The sequence below is a fragment of the Rattus norvegicus genome, chromosome 7 (genome assembly GCF_036323735.1).
Source record: "Rattus norvegicus strain BN/NHsdMcwi chromosome 7, GRCr8, whole genome shotgun sequence".
Lineage (NCBI taxonomy): Eukaryota > Metazoa > Chordata > Mammalia > Rodentia > Muridae > Rattus > Rattus norvegicus.
The window spans coordinates 89,933,473-89,954,379 of NC_086025.1; the positions used below are offsets into that span (position 1 = coordinate 89,933,473).

The 20,907-nt window shown below is 40.5% G+C and overlaps 1 long non-coding RNA gene across 1 annotated transcript in view; it reads right to left on the reverse strand.

Annotated features, from left to right (window-relative positions):
- LOC134479730 (uncharacterized) overlaps nucleotides 1-20,577 on the reverse strand; it is a 291,954-nt gene extending 271,377 nt beyond the window's left edge. Inside the window, exon 1 of the long non-coding RNA XR_010053398.1 lies at nucleotides 20,460-20,577. This is a non-coding gene — a long non-coding RNA (uncharacterized LOC134479730). The remainder of the gene's footprint in view (nucleotides 1-20,459) is intronic.
- Between the last annotated feature and the right edge of the window lie 330 nt (nucleotides 20,578-20,907).

A 20,907-nucleotide genomic window follows, 5' to 3' on the forward strand; every position in this document is an offset into this window, starting at 1 on the left:
GTGTCCAAGGACTGATTGATTGCTCATTGAATATGGCTGCCAAAGCAAGGGACAGTGACTTTCAAGGTCAATAATATTTTTCAATTGTTCTTTTTGGCAGTCTCCTCCTCAAAAATGTTAGCATTTATTGCAATCAGGACAGCCAAATAAATAAAAAGATACTCAGAGCCTTCCCCACTTTAACTGATTTTCCAGATTACCATTGTCAGGGAACGTCTCATCCCGTGGACTCCAAATCTCAAACTTATGTTAGGGTTGGTGATGTATTCAGGGTAGAGCAGCTGCCTAGAATTCCTGTGGCCATTGGTTCCATCCTCAATAAGCTGCTCCTCCTATAAACCAGACATGCTGTATCATTTCCCATTAAAAATTGTAGTATTTCCAATGTCACACCTGCTCTGTCCTATTAACTCTGATTGTCTTTTTTTTTTTAATCTGTCCACCTCACCTTCACTTCTGCCACCCCCTGATGCAAGTTGATTGCTTTTCTTTTCTTTTTTTTCTTTTTTTTTTTTATTAACTTGAGTATTTCTTATTTACATTTCAAATGTTATTCCCTTTCCCGGTTTCCAGGCAAACATCACCTCCCCCTCCCCTTCTCTATGGGTGTTCCCCTCCCCATCCTCCGTCCATTGCCGCAATCCCCCCAAAAATCACGATCACTGGGGGTTCAGTCTTAGCAGGACCCAGGGCTTCCCCTTCCACTGGTGATCTTACTAGGCTATTCATTGCTACCTATGAGGTTGGAGCCCAGGGTCAGTCCATGTATAGTCTTTAGGTAGTGGCTTAGTCCCTGGAAGCTCTGGTTGGTTGGCATTGTTGTTCATAAGGGGTCTCGAGCCCCTTCAAGTTCTTCCAGTTCTTTCTCTGATTCCTTCAACGGGGGTCCTGTTCTCAGTTCAGTGGTTTGCTGCTGGCATTCAACTCTGTATTTGCTGTATTCTGGCTGTGTCTCACAGGAGAGATCTACATCCGGTTCCTCTAGGCCTGCACTTCTTTGCTTCATCCATCTTGTCTAATTGGGTGGCTGTATATGTATGGGCCACATGTGGGGCAGGCTCTTAATGGGTGTTCCTTCTGTGTCTGTTTTAATCTTTGCCTCTCTATTCCCTGCCAAGGGTATTCTTGTTCCCCTTTTAAAAAAGGAGTGAAACATTTACATTTTGATCATCCTTCTTGAGTTTCATGTATTCTAGGCATCTAGGGAAATTCAAGCTTTTGGGCTAATAGCCACTTATCAATGAGTGCATACCACGTGTGTTTTTCTGTGATTGGGTTACCTTACTCAGGATGATATTTTCCAGTTCCAAACATTTGCCTACGAATTTCATAAAGTCATTGTTTTTGATAGCTGAGGAATATTCCATTGTGTAGATATACCACATTTTCTGTATCCATTCCTCTGTTGAAGGGCATCTGGGTTCTTTCCAGCTTCTGACTATTATAAATAAGGCTGCTATGAACATAGTGGAGCATGTGTCTTTGTTATATGTTGGGGCATCTTTTGGGTATATGCCAAAGAAAGGTATAGCTGGGTCCTCAGGTAGTTTAATGTCAAATTTTCTGAGGAACCTCCAGACTGATTTCCAGAATGGTTGTACCAGTCTGCAAACCCAGCAACAATGGAGGAGTGTTCCTCTTTCTCCATATCCTCGCCTTTGCTGTCCAGCATTTGCTGTCACCTGAGTTTTTGATCTTACCCATCCTCACTGGTGTGAAGTGAAATCTCAGGGTTGTTTTGATTTGCATTTCCCTTATGACTAAAGATGTTGAACATTTCTTTAGGTGTTTCTCAGCCATTCGGCATTCCTCAGCTGTGAATTCTTTGTTTAGTTCTAAACACCATTTTTTAATAGGGTTACTTGTTTCCCTGCGGTCTAACTTCTTGAGTTCTTTGTATATTTTGGATATAAGGCCTCTATCTGTTGTAGGATTGGTAAAGATCTTTTCCCAATCTGTTGGTTGCTGTTTTGTCCTAACCACAGTGTCCTTTGCCTTACAGAAGCTTTGTAGTTTTATGAGATCCCATTTGTCGATTCTTGATCTAAGACCATAAACCATTGTTGTTTTGTTCAGGAAATCATTTCCAGTGCCCGTATGTTCGAGATGCTGCCCTAGTTTTTCTTCTATTAGTTTGAGTGTATCTGGTTTGATGTGGAGGTCCTTGATCCACTTGGACTTAAGCTTTGTACAGGGTGATAAGCATGGATCGATTTCTATTCTTCTACATGTTGACCTCCAGTTGAACCAGCACCATTTGCTGAAAATGCTATCTTTTTTCCATTGAATGGTTTTGGCTCCTTTGTCAAAAATCAAAGAAGTGTGGGTTCATTTCTGGGTCTTCAATTCTATTCCATTGGTCTATCTGTCTATCTCTGTACCAATACCATGCAGTTTTTATTAGTATTGCTCTGTAATATTGCTTGAGTTCAGGGATAGTGATTCCGCCTGAAGTTGTTTTATTGCTGAGAATAGTTTTAGATATCCTGGGAATTTTGTTATTCCAGATGAATTTGCAAATTGTTCTGTCTAACTCTTTGAAGAATTGGATTGGTATTTTGATGGGGATCGCATTGAATCTGTAGATCGCTTTTGGTAAAATGGCCATTTTTACTATATTAATCCTGCCAATCCATGAGCATGGGAGATCTTTCCATCTTCTGAGGTCTTCTTCAATTTCTTTCTTCAGAGCCTTGAAGTTCTTATTGTATAGATCCTTTAGTTGCTTGGTTAAAGTCACACCGAGGTACTTTGTATTGTTTGGGTCTATTATGAAGGGTGTCGTTTCCCTAATTTCTTTCTCGGCTTGTTTCTCTTTTGTGTAGAGGAAGGCTTCTGATTTATTTGAGTTAATTTTATACCCAGCCACTTTGCTGAAGTTGTTTATCAGCTTTAGTAGTTCTCTGGTGGAACTTTTGGGATCACTTAACTATACTATCATATCATCTGCAAATAGTGATATTTTGACTTCTTCTTTTCCGATCTGTATCCCCTTGACCTCCTTTTGTTGTCTGATTGCTCTGGCTAGAACTTCAAGAACTATATTGAATAAGTAGGGAGAGAGTGGGCAGCCTTGTCTAGTCCCTGATTTTAGTGGGATTGCTTCAAGGTTCTCTCCATTTAGTTTAATGTTAGCAACTGGTTTGCTGTATATGGCTTTTACTATGTTTAGGTATGGGCCTTGAATTCCTATTCTTTCCAGGACTTTAATCATGAAGGGGTGTTGAATTTTGTCAAATGCTTTCTCAGCATCTAATGAAATGATCATGTGGTTTTGTTCTTTCAGTTTTTTTATATAATGGATCACGTTGATGGTTTTCCTTATATTAAACCATCCCTGCATGCCTGGGATGAAGCCCACTTGATCATGGTGGATGATTATTTTGATGTGCTCTTGGATTCGGTTTGCCAGAATTTTATTGAGTATTTTTGCGTCGATATTCATAAGGGAAATTGGTCTGAAGTTCTCTTTCTTTGTTGGGTCTTTGTGTGGTTTAGGTATAAGAGTAATTGTGGCTTCGTAGAAGGTATTCGGTAGTGCTCCATCTGTTTCAATTTTGTGAAAGAGATTGGATAATATTGGTATGAGGTCTTCTATGAAGGTTTGATAGAATTCTGCACTAAACCCGTCTGGACCTGGGCTATTTTTGGTTGGGAGAACTTTAGTGACTGCTTCTATTTCCTTAGGAGTTATCGGGTTGTTTAACTGGTTTATCTGTTCCTGATTTAACTTCGGTACCTGGTGTCTGTCTAGGAAATTGTCCATTTCCCGAAGATTTTCAAGTTTTGTTGAATATAGGCTTTTATAGTAAGAATTGATGATTTTTTGAATTTCCTCTGAATCTGTAGTTATGTCTCCCTTTTCATTTCTGATTTTGTTAATTTGGACACACTCTCTGTGTCCTCTCGTTAGTCTGGCTAAGGGTTTATCTATCTTGTTGATTTTCTCAAAGAACCAACTTTTGATTCTGTTGATTCTTTCTATGGTCCTTTTTGTTTCTACTTGGCTGATTTCAGCTCTGAGTTTGATTATTTCCTGCCTTCTACTCCTCCTGGGTGTATTCGCTTCTTTTTGTTCTAGAGCTTTTAGGTGTGCTGTCAAGCTGCTGATATATGCTTTCTCCTGTTTCTTTCTGCAGGCACTCAGATCTATGACTTTTCCTCTTAGCACAGCTTTCATTGTGTTGCATAAGTTTGGGTATGTTGTAGCTTCATTTTCATTAAATTCTAAGAAGTCTTTAATTTCATTCTTTATTTCTTCCTTGACCAGGTTATCATTGAGTAGAGCATTGTTCAACTTCCACCTATATGTGGGCGTTCTTCCCTTATTGTTATTGAAGACCAGTTTTAGGCCATGGTGGTCCGATAGTACGCATGGGATTATTTCTATCTTTCTGTACCTGTTGAGGCCCGTTTTTTGACCAATTATATGGTCAATTTTGGAGAAAGTACCATGAGGAGCTGAGAAGAAGGTATATCCTTTTGCTTTAGGATAGAATGTTCTATAAATATATGTTAAGTCCATTTGGCTCATGACTTCTCTTAGTCTGTCTACGTCTCGTTTAATTTCTGTTTCAATTGATGAGAGTGGGATGTTGAAATCTCCTATTATTATTGTGTGAAGTGCAATGTGTGTTTTGAGCTTTAGTAAGGTTTCTTTTACATATGTAGGTGCCCTTGTATTTGGGGCATAGATATTTAGGATTGAGAGTTCATCTTGGTGGATTTTGACTTTGATGAATATGAAGTGTCCTTCCTTATCTATTTTGATGACTTTTAGTTGAAAATTGATTTTATTTGATATTAGAATGGCTACTCCAGCTTGCTTCTTCTGACCATTTGCTTGGAAAGTTGATTTCCAACCTTTCACTCTGAGGTAGTGTCTGTCTTTGTCTCTGAGATGTGTTTCCTGTAGGCAGCAGAATGCAGGGTCCTCATTGCGTATCCAGTTTGTTAATCTATGTCTTTTTATTGGGGAGCTAAAACCATTGACCTTGAGATATATTAAGGAATAGTGATTATTGCTTCCTGTCATATTCATATTTGGATATGAGGTTATGTTTGTGTGCTTTTCTTCTCCTTGTTTTGTTGCCAAGACGATTAGTTTCTTGCTTTTTCTAGGGTGTAGCTTGCCTCCTTCTGTTGGGCTTTACCATTTATTATCCTTTGTAGTGCTGGATTTGTAGAAAGATATTGTGTAAATTTGGTTTTGTCATGGAATGTCTTGGTTTCTCTATCAATGTCAATTGAGAGTTTTGCAGGATACAGTAACCTGGGCTGGCATTTGTGTTCTCTTAGGGTCTGTATGACATCTGTCCAGGATCTTCTGGCTTTCATAGTCTCTGGAGAAAAGTTTGGTGTGATTCTGATAGGTCTGCCTTTACATGTTACTTGACCTTTTTCCCTTACTGCTTTTAATATTCTTTCTTTATTTTGTGCATTTGGTGTTTTGACTATTATGTGATGGGAGGTGTTTCTTTTCTGGTCCAATCTATTTGTAGTTTGTGGGCTTCTTGTATGCCTATGGGTATCTCTTTTTTTAGGTTAGGGAAGTTTTCTTCTATGATTTTGTTGAAGATATTTACTGGTCCTTTGAGCTGGGAGTCTTCACTCTCTTCTATACCTATTATCCTTAGGTTTGATCTTCTATTTGAGTCCTGGATTTCCTGTATGTTTTGGACCAGTAGCTTTTTCCGCTTTACATTATCTTTGACAGTTGAGTTGATGATTTCTATGGAATCTTCTGCTCCTGAGATTCTCTCTTCCATCTCTTGTATTCTGTTGGTGATGCTTGTATCCAAGGCTCCTTGTCTCTTCCTTTGGTTTTCTATAGCTAGGGTTGTTTCCATGTGTTCTTTCCTGATTGCTTCTATTTCCATTTTTAATTCCTTCAATTGTTTGATTGTTTTCCTGGAATTCTTTCAGGGATTTTTGTGATTCCTCTCTGTAGGCTTCTACTTGTTTATTTATGTTTTCCTGTGTTTCTCTAAGGGAGTTCTTCATGTCTTTCTTGAAGTCCTCCAGCATCATGATCAAATATGATTTTGAAACTAGATCTTGCTTTTCTGGTGTGTTTGGATATTTTGTGTTTGCTTTGGTGGGAGAATTGGGCTCCAATGATGCCATGTAGTCTTGGTTTCTGTTGCTTGGGTTCCTGCGCTTACCTCTCACCATCAGATTATCTCTAGTGTTACTTTGTTCTGCTATTTCTGACAGTGGCTAGACTGTCCTATAAGCCTGCGTGTCAGGAGTGCTGTAGACCTGTTTACCTGTTTTCTTTCAGCCAGACAGAGTGTTCTACTTTCAGGCATGTAGTTTTTCCTATCTACAGGTCTTCAGCTGTTCCTGTGCGCCTGTGTCTTCAGTTCATCAGGCAGGTCGCTTGGAGCAGGAAGGTTTGTCTTACCTGTGGTCTCGAGGCTCAAGTTTGCTCGTGGGGTGTTGCTTATGAGCTCTCCGTGGTGGCAGCAACCAGGAAGATCTGCGCTTCCCTTTGCGGGAGCTTCCGTGCACCAGGGTTCCAGATGGCATTTGATGTTTTCCTCTGGAGTCAGAGATGTGGGCAGAGTGTAGTCTCTTCTGGTTTCCCAGGCGTGTCTGCCTCTATGAAGGTTTGGCTCTCCATCCCACGGGTTTTGGGTGCAGAGAACTGTTTAGTCCCTTCAGGGTCCAGCGGTGTCTCAGACGCAGTGGATTTGCAGCTCCTGTGCCCTTATCCAAGGGAACCCAGAGGCCGTATACAGTTTCTTCTTGGGCCAGGGATGTGGGCAGGGGTGGGCAGTGTTGGTGGTCTCTTCCGCTCTGCAGTCTCAGGAGTACCCACCTGTCTTGGCGGTGAGCTCTCTCTTCCACGGGGTTTGGGAGCAGTGAGCTGGAGGCAGGGAGTGCCTTGATCTGCTTTTAATGTCTAACTTTTCAGCCTCAATGATCATTTTCTGAAACATTAGTCCCAACCTCACTAAGTGAAATACATTTTGTTCTGGTTCCAAAGGTAAGCTTAAGAACTGTCTCAACTACAGCTAAGGTTTACTGAAGTCTATGTTCTAAACAGTGTGAAGATTGCAGTACAGCACACTGCATTGGAGCCTTTCCCCTGTCACAACTGATTGACCCGGCTGTGATATGAGGAACTTTCTCTTACAGAAGTCTCCCACTGCCTTCCTGGGTGCACATCTCATGATCTCGATTTCTCTTGCAGCAGCCCTCTGAGGTCAGCACCATCCTCGTCCCCATTTTCAGATGAGAAGACTGAGGACCAGTCATATGAAACAACCTGTCCTAAGTTAGCAAGTAGGATTACTGGGATCTGAATAAACACAGCCCTGGCTCCATAGTGACTCATCAAGATGACTCTGTAATTACACCTTATTTCCATGCGAAGTAGGAAAAACTACTGTTTCTAAAAGTAATGTTTGGTGATTATTTAATATGGGGGTTGAAGCAAAATTTAAGTATGACCAATAGAAAGTCGCCTTCCTTAAATCACTGTCCTGCCCAGACCCCGTGAGAGAGAGACACATGCGCCTGGTCAGGTGGGCACTCCTGAGGATGCAGAGCAGAAGAGACCACCAACACTGCCCACCACTGCCCACATCCCTGGCCCAAGAGGAATCTGTATAAGGCCTCTGGGCTCCCGTGGGGGAGGGCCCAGGAGCGGCAGGACCCCTGCCTGAGACACCGCGGGAACCTGAAGGAAACAGACCGGATAAACAGTTCTCTGCACCCAAATCCCGTGGGAGGGAGAGCTAAACCTTCAGAGAGGCAGACAAGCCTGGGAAACCAGAAGAGACTGCTCTCTGCACACACATCTCGGACGCCAGAGGAAAACACCAAAGGCCATCTGGAACCCTGGTGCACTGAAGCTCCCAGAAGGGGCAGCGCATATCTTCCTGGTCGCTGCCGCTACAGAGAGCCGCTGGGCAGCACCCCACGAGCGAACTTGAGCCTCTAGGACCACAGGTAAGACCAACTTTTCTGCTGCAAGAAAGCTGCCTGGTGAACTCAAGACACAGGCCCACAGGAACAGCTGAAGACCTGTAGATAGGAAAAACTACACGCCCGAAAGTAGAACACTCTGTCCCCATAACTGACTGAAAGAGAGGAAAACAGGTCTACAGCACTCCTGACACACAGGCTTATAGGACAGTCTAGCCACTGTCAGAAATAGCAGAACAAAGTAACACTAGAGATAATCTGATGGCGAGAGGTAAGCACAAGATCCCAAGCAACAGAAACCAAGACTACATGGCATCATCGGAGCCCAATTCTCCCACCAAAACACACAAGGAATATCCAAACACACCAGAAAAGCAAGATCTAGTTTCAAAATCATATTTGATCATGATGCTGGAGGACTTCAAGACAGACATGAAGAACTCCCTTAGGGAAACACAGGAAAACATTAATAAACAAGTAGAAGCCTACAGAGAGGAATCGCAAAAATCCCTGAAAGAATTCCAGGAAAACACAATCAAACAGTTGAAGGAATTAAAAATGGAAATAGAAGCAATCAAGAAAGAACACATGGAAACAACCCTGGATATAGAAAACAAAAAGAAGAGACAAGGAGCTGTAGATACAAGCATCACCAACAAAATACAAGAGATGGAAGAGAGAATATCAGGAGCAGAAGACTCCATAGAAATCATTGACTCAACTGTCAAAGATAATGTAAAGCAGAAAAAGCTACTGGTCCAAAACATACAGGAAATCCAGGACTCAATGAGAAGATCATACCTAAGGATAATAGGTATAGAAGAGAGTGAAGACTCCCAGCTCAAAGGACCAGTAAATATCTTCAACAAAATCATAGAAGAAAACTTCCCTAACCTAAAAAAAGAGATACCCATAGACATACAAGAAGCCTACAGAACTCCAAATAGATTGGACTAGAAAAGAAACATCTCCCATCACATAATAGTCAAAACACCAAATGCACAAAATAAAGAAAGAATATTAAAAGCAGTAAGGGAAAAAGGTCAAGTAACATATAAAGGGAGACCTATCAGAATCACACCAGACTTCTCGCCAGAAACTATGAAGGCCAGAAGATCCTGGACTGATGTCATACAGACCCTAAGAGAACACAAAGGCCAGCCCAGGTTACTGTATCCAGCAAAACTCTCAATTAACATTGATGGAGAAACCAAGATATTCCATGACAAAACCAAATTTACACAATATCTTTCTACAAATCCAGCACTACAAAGGATAATAAATGGTAAAGCCCAACATAAGGAGGCAAGCTATACCCTAGAAGAAGCAAGAAACTAATCGTCTTGGCAACAAAACAAAGAGAATGAAAGCACACAAACATAACCTCACATCCAAATATGAATAAAACGGGAAGCAATAATCACTATTCCTTAATATCTCTCAACATCAATGGCCTCAACTCCCCAATAAAAAGAAATAGATTAACAAACTGGATACGCAACGAGGACCCTGCATTCTGCTACCTACAGGAAACACACCTCAGAGACAAAGACAGACACTACCTCAGAGTGAAAGGCTGGAAAACAACATTCCAAGCAAATGGTCAGAAGAAGCAAGCTGGAGTAGCCATTTTAATATCAAATAAAATCAATTTTCAACTAAAAGTCATCAAAATAGATAAGGAAGGACACTTCATATTCATCAAAGGAAAAATCCACCAAGATGAACTCTCAATCCTAAATATCTATGCCCGAAATACAAGGGCACCTACATACGTAAAAGAAACCTTACTAAAGCTCAAAACACACATTGCACCTCACACAATAATAATGGGAGATTTCAAACCCCACTCTCATCAATGGACAGATCATGGAAACAGAAATTAAACAGTGATGTCGACAGACTAAGAGAAGTCATGAGCCAAATGGACTTAAAGGATATTTATAGAACATTCTATCCTAAAGCAAAAGGATATACCTTCTTCTCAGCTCCTCATGGTACTTTCTCCAAAATTGACCATATAATTGGTCAAAAAACGGGCCTCAACAGGTACAGAAAGATAGAAATAATCCCATGCGTGCTATCGGACCACCAAGGCCTAAAACTGGTCTTCAATAACAATAAGGGAAGAATGCCCACATATACGAGGAAATTGAACAATGCTCTACTCAATGATAACCTGGTCAAGGAAGAAATAAAGAAAGAAATTAAAAACTTTTTAGAATTTAATGAAAATGAAGGCACAACATACCCAAACTTATGGGACACAATGAAAGCTGTACTAAGAGGAAAACTCATAGCGCTGAGTGCCTGCAGAAAGAAACAGGAAAGAGCATATGTCAGCAGCTTGACAGCACACCTAAAAGCTCTAGAACAAAAAGAAGCAAATACACCCAGGAGGAGTAGAAGGCAGGAAATAATCAAACTCAGAGCTGAAATCAACCAAGTAGAAACAAAAAGGACCATAGAAAGAATCAACAGAACCAAAAGTTGGTTCTTTGAGAAAATCAACAAGATAGATAAACCCTTAGCCAGACTAACGAGAGGACACAGAGAGTGCGTCCAAATTAACAAAATCAGAAATGAAAAGGGAGACATAACTACAGATTCAGAGGAAATTCAAAAAATCATCAGATCTTACTATAAAAACCTATATTCAACAAAACTTGAAAATCTTCAGGAAATGGACAATTTCCTAGACAGATACCAGGTATCGAAGTTAAATCAGGAACAGATAAACCAGTTAAACAACCCGATAACTCCTAAGGAAATAGAAGCAGTCACTAAAGTTCTCCCAACCAAAAATAGCCCAGGTCCAGACAGGTTTAGTGCAGAATTCTATCAAACCTTCATAGAAGACCTCATACCAATATTATCCAAACTATTCCACAAAATTGAAACAGATGGAGCACTGCCTAATACCTTCTACGAAGCCACAATTACTCTTATACCTAAACCACACAAAGACCCAACAAAGAAAGAGAACTTCAGACCAATTTCCCTTATGAATATCGACACAAAAATACTGAACAAAATTCTGGCAAACCGAATTCAAGAGCACATCAAAACAATCATCCACCATGATCAAGTAGGCTTCATCCCAGGCATGCAGGGATGGTTTAATATACGGAAAACCATCAACGTGATCCATTATATGAACAAACTGAAAGAACAGATCCACATGATCATTTCATTAGATGCTGAGAAAGCATTTGACAAAATTCAACTCCCCTTCATGATAAAAGTCCTGGAAAGAATAGGAATTCAAGGCCCATATCTAAACATAGTAAAAGCCATATACAGCAAACCAGTTGCTAACATTAAACTAAATGGAGAGAAACTTGACGCAATCCCACTAAAATCAGGGACTAGACAAGGCTACCCACTCTCTCCCTACTTATTCTATATAGTTCTTGAAGTTCTAGCCAGAGTAATCAGACAACAAAAGGAGATCAAGGGGATACAGATCGGAAAAGAAGAGGTCAAAATATCACTATTTGCAGATGATATGATAGTATATTTAAGTGATCCCAAAAGTTCCACCAGAGAACTACTAAAGCTGATAAACAACTTCAGCAAAGTGGCTGGGTATAAAATTATCTGAAATAAATCAGTTGCTTTCCTCTATACAAAAGAGAAACAAGCTGAGAAAGAAATTAGGGAAACGACACCCTTCATAATAGACCCAAATAATATAAAGTACCTCGGTGTGACATTATCCAAGCAAGTAAAAGATCTGTACAATAAGGACTTCAAGACACTGAGGAAAGAAATTGAAGAAGACCTCAGAAGATGGAAAGATCTCCCATGCTCATGGATTGGCAGGATTAATATAGTAAAAATGGCCATTTTACCAAAAGCAATCTACAGATTCAATGCAATCCCCATCAAAATACCAATCCAATTCTTCAAAGAGTTAGACAGAACAATTTGCAAATTCATCTGGAATAACAAAAAACCCAGGATAGCTAAAGCTATCCTCAACAATAAAAGGACTTCAGGGGGAATCACTATCCCTGAACTCAAGCAGTATTACAGAGCAATAGTGATAAAAACTGCATGGTATTTGTACAGAGACAGACAGATAGACCAATGGAATAGAATTGAAGACCCAGAAATGAACCCACACACCTATGGTCACTTGATTTTTGACAAAGGAGCCAAAACCATCCAATGGAAAAAAGATCGCATTTTCAGCAAATGGTGCTGGTTCAACTGGAGGGCAACATATAGAAGAATGCAGATCGATCCATCCTTATCACCCTGTACAAAGCTTAAGTCCAAGTGGATCAAGGACCTCCACATCAAACCAGACACACTCAAACTAATAGAAGAAAAACTAGGGAAGCATCTGGAACACATGGCACTGGAAAAAATTTCCTGGACAAAACACCAATGGCTTATGCTCTAAGATCAAGAATTGACAAATGGGATCTCATAAAACTGCAAAGCTTCTGTAAGGCAAAGGACACTGTGGTTAGGACAAAACGGCAACCAACAGATTGGGAAAAGATCTTTACCAATCCTACAACAGATAGAGGCCTTATATCCAAAATATACAAAGAACTCAAGAAGTTAGACCGCAGGGAAACAAATAACCCTATTAAAAATGGGGTTCAGAGCTAAACAAAGAATTCACAGCTGAGGAATGCCAAATGGCTGAGAAACACCTAAAGAAATGTTCAACATCTTTAGTCATAAGGGAAATGCAGATCAAAACAACCCTGAGATTTCACCTCACACCAGTGAGAATGGCTAAGATCAAAAACTCATGTGACAGCAGATGCTGGCGAGGATGTGGAGAAAGAGCAACACTCCTCCATTGTTGGTGGGATTGCAGACTGGTAAAACCATTCTGGAAATCAGTCTGGAGGTTCCTCAGAAAATTGGACATTGAACTGCCTGAGGATCCAGCTATACCTCTCTTGGGCATATACCCAAAAGATGCCTCAACATATAAAAGAGACACGTGCTCCACTATGTTCATCGCAGCCTTATTTATAATAGCCAGAAAATGGAAAGAACCCAGATGCCCTTCAACAGAGGAATGGATACAGAAAATGTGGTACATCTACACAATGGAATATTACTCAGCTATCAAAAACAACGAGTTTATGAAATTCGTAGGCAAATGGTTGGAACTGGAAAATATCATCCTGAGTGAGCTAACCCAATCACAGAAAGACATACATGGTATGCACTCATTGATAAGTGGCTTTTAGCCCAAATGCTTGAATTACCCTAGATCCCTAGAACAAACAAAACTCAAGACGGATGATCAAAATGTGAATGCTTCACTCCTTCTTTAAATGAGGAAAAAGAATACCCTTGGCAGGGAAGGGAGAGGCAAAGATTAAAACAGAGACTGAAGGAACACCATTCAGAGCCTGCCCCACATGTGGCCCATACATATACAGCCACCCAATTAGACAAGATGGATGAAGCAAAGAAGTGCAGACCGACAGGAGCCGGATATAGATCGCTCCTGAGAGACACAGCCAGAATACAGCAAATACAGAGGCGAATGCCAGCAGCAAACCACTGAACTGAGAATAGGACCCCCGTTGAAGGAATCAGAGAAAGAACTGGAAGGGCTTGAAGGGGCTCGAGACCCCATATGTACAAGCAACCAGAGCTTACAGGGACTAAGCCACTACCTAAAGACTATACATGGACTGACCCTGGACTCTGACCTCATAGGTAGCAATGAATATCCTAGTAAGAGCACCAGTGGAAGGGGAAGCCCTGGGTCCTGCTAAGACTTAACCCAGTGAACTAGACTGTGGGGGGGAGGGCGGCAATGGGGGGAGGGTCGGGAGGGAACACCTATAAGGAAGGGGAAGGGGGAAGGGGATGTTTGCCCGGAAACCGGGAAAGGGAATAACACCCGAAATGTATATAAGAAATACTCAAGTTAATAAAAAAAAAATCACTGCCCTATGTTCACCCACATACATGTTTAACTCCTTAGCCTTTTTCATGACCTTTTACAATAGGGTTCCTCAGACCTAAGATCAGGATAAGACATATGAGAAAAGTATTTTTGATGTTCGCTTATTTTAATTAAATATATGTTGAAACATATTTATGTACTTATACTTAGATGTGTAGTTATACATCTATAAAACTGGGTACCTATTTCAAGGTATATTTCAAATAAAGACTTAAATTTTTGCAAAATAAATAGTAATAAAGTAAAAATGTTTATGAACATGTATCAATGTAAATATCAAGTATTACTTTAGAGAAAAGGTTTTCCCTAGCAAGGCACTGATGGGGCAGGTATGATCTCACTTGCTCAGGGAGCATGACTTTCAGCTTGGAAATCCTGACTACCAAAGTCATGTTTTAATTCCATACTGAGAAACTTCGGTCCAAACATCATGTGCCATCACAGCACAGCAAAGCATTTCTTAGAATACCTGCCTGTTTCCACACAGAGCTTACTTAGTGAAAATGCTTCTGTTTGGTGCTGACTTGTCTCTCGTATCAGGGATGTGCAGCTGGTCCCAGTAGAGAATAAAGACAAGTTTCATCCATTGATGAACTCGATTTGAAGGTCACATAAAATTAGAGAGATCTGTCTGTGCCACAGTGAATGATCCTATGCATGTGCTCACACACACAAAACATCCTTTGTGTTGTCTGAAGTGCCAAATTAAATTTCTTCTTAATATGCTATCAAACATTTGTTCTGGAAAAAGGGGAAAGGAGTTTTAAGAACTAGAAGCTGCCCTGTGTGGAACAAAATGGCCATTACTAAGAAATGGGGTAGCATTTAAAGGTTAATGTGGAAGCTCAAATTTGATTCTAAACTGAGTTGTGTGCTCTGGCTTCTAGGGAAAGAGAAAAAGGTAGCTGGTGGTGGTCAAGTAGAGAAAAAAAATGTTTCTTCCTCTTTGTTCTGTTACTCAAAAGAAAAAAGAATCACCGAGAGAGAAGGAACTAAGATCCCAGGAGATAAAGGTCCCTAAGTGAGAGATGCCGGCTCCTCTGAATGAAGAAGACACAGGAAAATGCCGTTCTAGGAGCAAGGGATTGGTGAGCAGTCTGGAGTAACTAAAGACATCAGCTAGAAAAGTTAATCTTTGCTTTACCAAAACTGTAGGAAATTTGGAGAGACAGTAAAATTCAAAATCTAGAAGCATTCAACTTTCACAACTGAAAAAAAAAAAACTTCATTGTCACTCCTGTATATTTAAAAAGTAGAGACCCTTTTAAGATGATAATCTACACCTTTCTAAAAAATAATCTCTGGGCATAGATTATGTTATTTGCTTTACTTGTGAAAAACCACAAGAAAAATGTACAACTCAAATCTCATAATTATTACTACAGAAATTTATTCACGAAGAGGTTAATAATTGGCCTAAGGTTATAGCATCTTTAAGTATCAGAGCCAAGATCTGGGCCTCTTTCTCAGTTATCCCTAAACCTGAGCTTTTAATCCTTAAACCAATTTCACCTTCCATAAAGCACTTTTCAGGTAATCAAATCCTTGCTATATAGCTCAACCTAATATTTAGCTGTCAAGCCTGCTTACATTATTTTATTGATGAGAAATCTGAGATTAAAAATGACGTTGAATAAACTTTTCAGGCTTACATAACTAGAGAAAAACCAAGGTTCCAATTTCTAATCCAATGTCATCTACTGGGTAAATTATCTTAAAATATAAAGATAATTCTGGGTGTGGTGGTGCATGCCCCCAATCCCCACACTTAATAGGTGAAGGCAGTAGACTTATCAATTCTCAATCTCCCTGAGCTACATAACTGATGTCATCTAGCCTGAGTCATATAGTGACAGCTCCTGTCTTTTTTTAAAATTTTTATTAGATATATTTCTTTACTTACATTTCAAATGTTATTCCCCTTCCCGGTTTCCTGTTCAGAAACCCCCATCTCCTCCCCTCCCCCTCCCCCTCCCCCTCCCCCTCCCCCTCCCCCTCCCCCTCCCCCATGCAGGTATTCCCCCTATACATCCCCCTTATTGCCCTCCCACATTCCACTGCACTGGATGTTGAACCTTGGCAGGACCAAGGGCTTCCCCTTCCACTGGTGCCCCCACAAAGCTATTCTCTGCTACATATGCAGTTGGAGCCCTAGGTCAGTCCATGTAAAGTCTTTCAGTAGTGGTTTAGTCCCTGGAAGCTCTGGTTGGTTGGCATTGTTGGTTTTATGGGGTTGCAAGCTCCTTCACCTCTTTCAATACTTCCTCTAATTCCCCTCAAGGGGGTCCTATTCTCAGTTCGGTAGTTTGCTGCTAGCATTGAAGCTCCTGTCTTTAATATCTTGTTGGGAAGTGAAGAAAGTAAGAACCAGAATTCAGCTACACAGCAAGGTTGAGGCCAAGGTGACCTACATGATAGCCTATATCAAGAAACATGGGCCAAAAAACAAACCGATTGGAAAAGGGATAGATCTGGAGATGTGGTCCAGAAAAGAGCCTTTGAAAGTGCTGAGGCCCTACAGTCAGCTCCCAGTATCACAAGCAGGATACATACTCAATTTAAACTAATCATTTCTCTGGGTCCAGTAAATTCTTTTTAAGTTAGCTTCATTTAAAAGTGCCCAAAGAGTCAGAGTTATTAAGCAACAGCCATCTCAGGGGAGTGCACTGGCGTCCTTCATAGAGACTTGGATTTTAAGGCTTTCATTTCGCTTTGTAAACAGAATTAGGGATGACCATAAAGCAGACTCATTCCTGACCATTTTTCAGTTTGCTATACCTAGGCTATCCTACCTTTCAGGCAGAAATGCCAACCTTCTAGCATTCTGCACACAAAAAGATGCTTTGCTCACATTTGAAAGCTTTCTGGCAGATTTTCAGGTTACATTGAGCCACGTTACCTCTGGAGTTTGGCAAAGGACAGACTCTGATGTGTTTGGGTTCATCGTTTTGGAACTGCTGGAATATTCAAAACCAAAACTGATCAGTAGTCTGAATTTGCTGAGGATTAGGAGAAAGTGCAATATCTTCTTGTAAGCTGCTGACACAGAAACCAAAAAGGAACCAGGCTCCACTGTGAGTTGCTCAATGAAGTGGTGATCGAGAGTAAGCACAGAAGAACCATGATGAACATCCATCCATCATTCGTTCTTTCATCCCACAAACACCTAATTGCTATACTACCCCAGACAACCTTATAGACACAAGTGATGAGTACCACCAGAGACTCTATCACCCATAGCAGCCACACATAGTAAAAGGGGACAAGGCAAACGTAGAGATAACTGCAACCTTAGGTAAAACGGCAAGAGCATTATCAAACATCCAGAGTAATATTTTTGTGTGTTCATTCACAATGGAGTGCACTGAGTTTCAAAGGAAGTAGCCTTATGGTAATGAACGTCTAAGAATCTGGACTGTTCACATAAAACATGACAAATGTGACAGGATGAAGGCCATCATCTGCCCATGTCCGGTGTGATTTTCACCATCTCTGGGAGAGTCTACTAACTCAGCTTAATGGAAGCTTAAAATTCAAGATTTAAAATCAAAGTTATCTTGAAGGGAAAATCGGTGCTATGAGGTGGCTCTTGAACTGTGGTCCTCTTTGTGGTATATAAATGTCCTTATTAATTTCACTCGCACACTGGCATTATTTGCTATGATCTGTTTGTTGCTGTTGCTTTGTTTTTTTACAGGTGACTCTGAAGCTGTGGAATAAAATTAGCTGACAGGAGATGACCTACTCACAGTCAACCTACTGTCATTTTCCAAAATGCAACATTATTACTAGTAAAGATGTGGGAAACTAGTCAAGTGGAAGTTTAACAGACCTCTCTGTATAATGGGCTATGCCCATTTAGCAATAGATCTAAGAGCTCAGCGTGGGTGACAGGAGAAAACAGTTTGAAGATAGCAGGCAGTATGGACAGAACAATTGTAGCAGACTACATAATGCCCTCCAGAAAATGTCCACAAGACACTTAGTAGAATTCGAAACTATGTTATTTGATATCACGGTTAGAATCATTTAGACATATTAATGGTTTTGAAACCAGAGCATTACCCTGGACTGTCTTTATGGGCCCAGTGCTGTCAATGGAGTTCTGACAGAGGAACAATAGGGCATCAAAGAATAAAAGTAGATATGTGAAAAATAAATGAGGGGGTTGGAGAATTGTGAAGAAGAGATAACAAACCAAGGAATGTAGGCAGCCTCTAGACCAATGGTTCTCAGTCTTCCTAATGCTGCAACCCTTTAATACAGTTCCTTATGTTCTGGTGAACCTCAATCCTAAAACCTTTGTTACTTCTTTATAACTGTAATTTTGCTACCGTTATGAAACATAATGTCAGTATCTGATAAACAACCCCTGTTAAAGGGTCATTTGACCCACTCCCAAAGGAGTCATGATCCATAACCACTGTTCTAAATATTCAAAGGACAGAGAAAATGGACTTAACCCTGAAGGGGAAAAAAGAAGGCATCTTTGACCACACCTTGATTTTAGAGTTGTGATCTCAGAACTGCAAACAAATGTTGATTGCCTTAAACTTGTAAGTTTATGTTGATCCATTACAACAATAGAAAACTGATATATTATTCTATATTACAAAGATCTGATCCTTAGGTTTCTGGAGAACTGCTAGGGAATTTAAATTGTACCTTATTAGCAAGACACGGTCACTGAAAGATTCATCAAAATGGCAACAAAACACACCAAAGCAAACTTTCTCAGAAATTGGACCTGGGGCTGTTGAAATAACTCAGCACTTAATATTAGTTCCTACTCTTTCATAGATAGTGATTTAGTTCTCAACAGCCAAGTACAGCATCTCACAGCTAAATGTCTGCACCTCTGGTCCCAGGGAATGTGATATCTTCCTCTGACCTCTCCAGTCACTCACAAGTATGGCATACATTCACACATACACATACCCATGAATCAAGATTAAAATTAGTCTTTATAAAAAGCTGAGGACATGAGGCAGATCCTTTGTCTCTGCCCCACCACTTTCTTTGAGGCCTTGAAAGAAATAAACAAATGAGCAGTGAGTTCTTATGTGTCTACATCCATGGGTCTCCAGTCTATAAATTTCTTATAAGATCCTAGATTTGTGTGTGAGAGAAACACTATGAAGAAATGGTGTTAATTCTTCCCAGTCAAATTTGCAAAGCTTGACAAATATACTTCACATTTCTTTGCCTGACTTGAGTTCTCGTTCTGTTGGTTTCTGATATTTTTGGAGGTTTCTCCCCATTTTTTCTTTAATTTACATTTTAGAAAAATGTTAGGTTTACAGGGACACTGAACACACAAAAAAGAGAGTCCTATATCAGGACTCTAATATCAGATTCATCCTAACATCTCAAATCATGCCTATATAATATATTGAGTATGTTTGGAAAGAGGAATGAACCAATGTTGACACACTATTACTAATTAAAGAACATTGCTAATTCTAATCATTGCTTATTCTAATTATTTCCAAGCTTGCAGAGGAAGAAAGTGGCGTAGCATGGCCTCATGTGGACCATCCAGAGCCAGGAATGTGTTTGGCAACTCGACTGCATCTGGAGCCCAGTCTTTCTACTCTGAGTCCCCACAAGGCATTTCTCACAGTGTCTCCAAGGCTAAGTATGATGAAAAAAAATTAATTTTATTCCCAAATTTGCCATCATTTTCCTCTTAATCTAAGGGTAGAATTTTTTTCTGACTTCAAGGGAAGTGATTTAAAACACCCATCTCACACTACATTCAGAAGTAGGCCAGGGAGTTGATACGAGGCCAGCGTATTGGTCACTACATCCTGAATGTAAGAATAGCTCTTTGCAGATGCTCCACTGTACATCATCAACCCCCAGACTTCCCATGTGAAACCCTTCCAGCAAGAACTACCTTCCACCCCTAGCATTCCAAAAAGAAAAAAAAGTGGTTACAGATTCCATCCCTAAAAGGGAGTCAGAGGAAGTGAGCTTGAGAATCCGTTACTTTCAAAAGCACAGTGCCAAGGCATAAAGCAAACAAGACAATTTCTAAAATCAGAGCCCGTCCAACTACAGTTTGGAAACCCTGCCCTGAAGAACGGAAACTTTGCTGGTAAACTGGTGAATGGCTCACGACAGCCGGATCAAAACCATTTTTATCGTTTGGGAAGTCCCTGCTTACTGTCGGGTTGTACTCATCACGGGTGAGACCCCTCAAGACGAGGATATGATTCTGCATTCCAGCAAGTGGCCTGGGAGACCCTGTAAGCGACAGGACATAGAATAGTCTAGCCTACAAAGAAAGGGGCTTTCCATGGATTTCCCAAGAATATGCATTTATCTGAAAAGGAAAGTAGGGGAGAAAGCCTTGCTAGTCAAATAGAAAGCAGGTCTGTCCTCCGCACAGTGCGGCTACTGTTCCGTCTTCACTCTCATGGGAGAGACACTCATGACGCATACTGAAACTCACTATTGGATTCTCATTTGAGATGCATAGTCTACCCGATGAAATGGGCACTTAATAACTCTCTGTCTGAAAGAAAACAATTGCGTTAGTTGCTAGCCAAACATTTCTGTCACTTACCCTGATCAAACATCCACAAGGAAAGGAACTTCTCGTTGTTTATTCACAGAGTAGCTCTTTCCTGTTCTTTCGCCTTTGCTGAGCTGCTCATTTTGTCTAAAGCCTGTTTATCTCTGCTGAATGTTTAATCATCAGGCCAGATGACAAAGACAGTGTTGGATCTGACAGTAGTGAGCAGCATAAATTATGTGTGGAGTGGTGGTAGTCTCTCTGGCATTGCCCCAAGAACATCACAGGGATTATTTTGTCTGCTTCTACAACCAAAATATGACATAAATTCCCGAATTTGCCTCATTTTACAGATAATGAGAGTAGGGGGGAAAAGGGATGTTTTATACATCAAATAAATGCAAAAAAACCCAAAACAAACAAACAAAAACCCTGTACAGAGAAACTAAAATGGACAATGTGAGGGTGTATGCGATGGTTCAGTGACAACCTCAAGCCT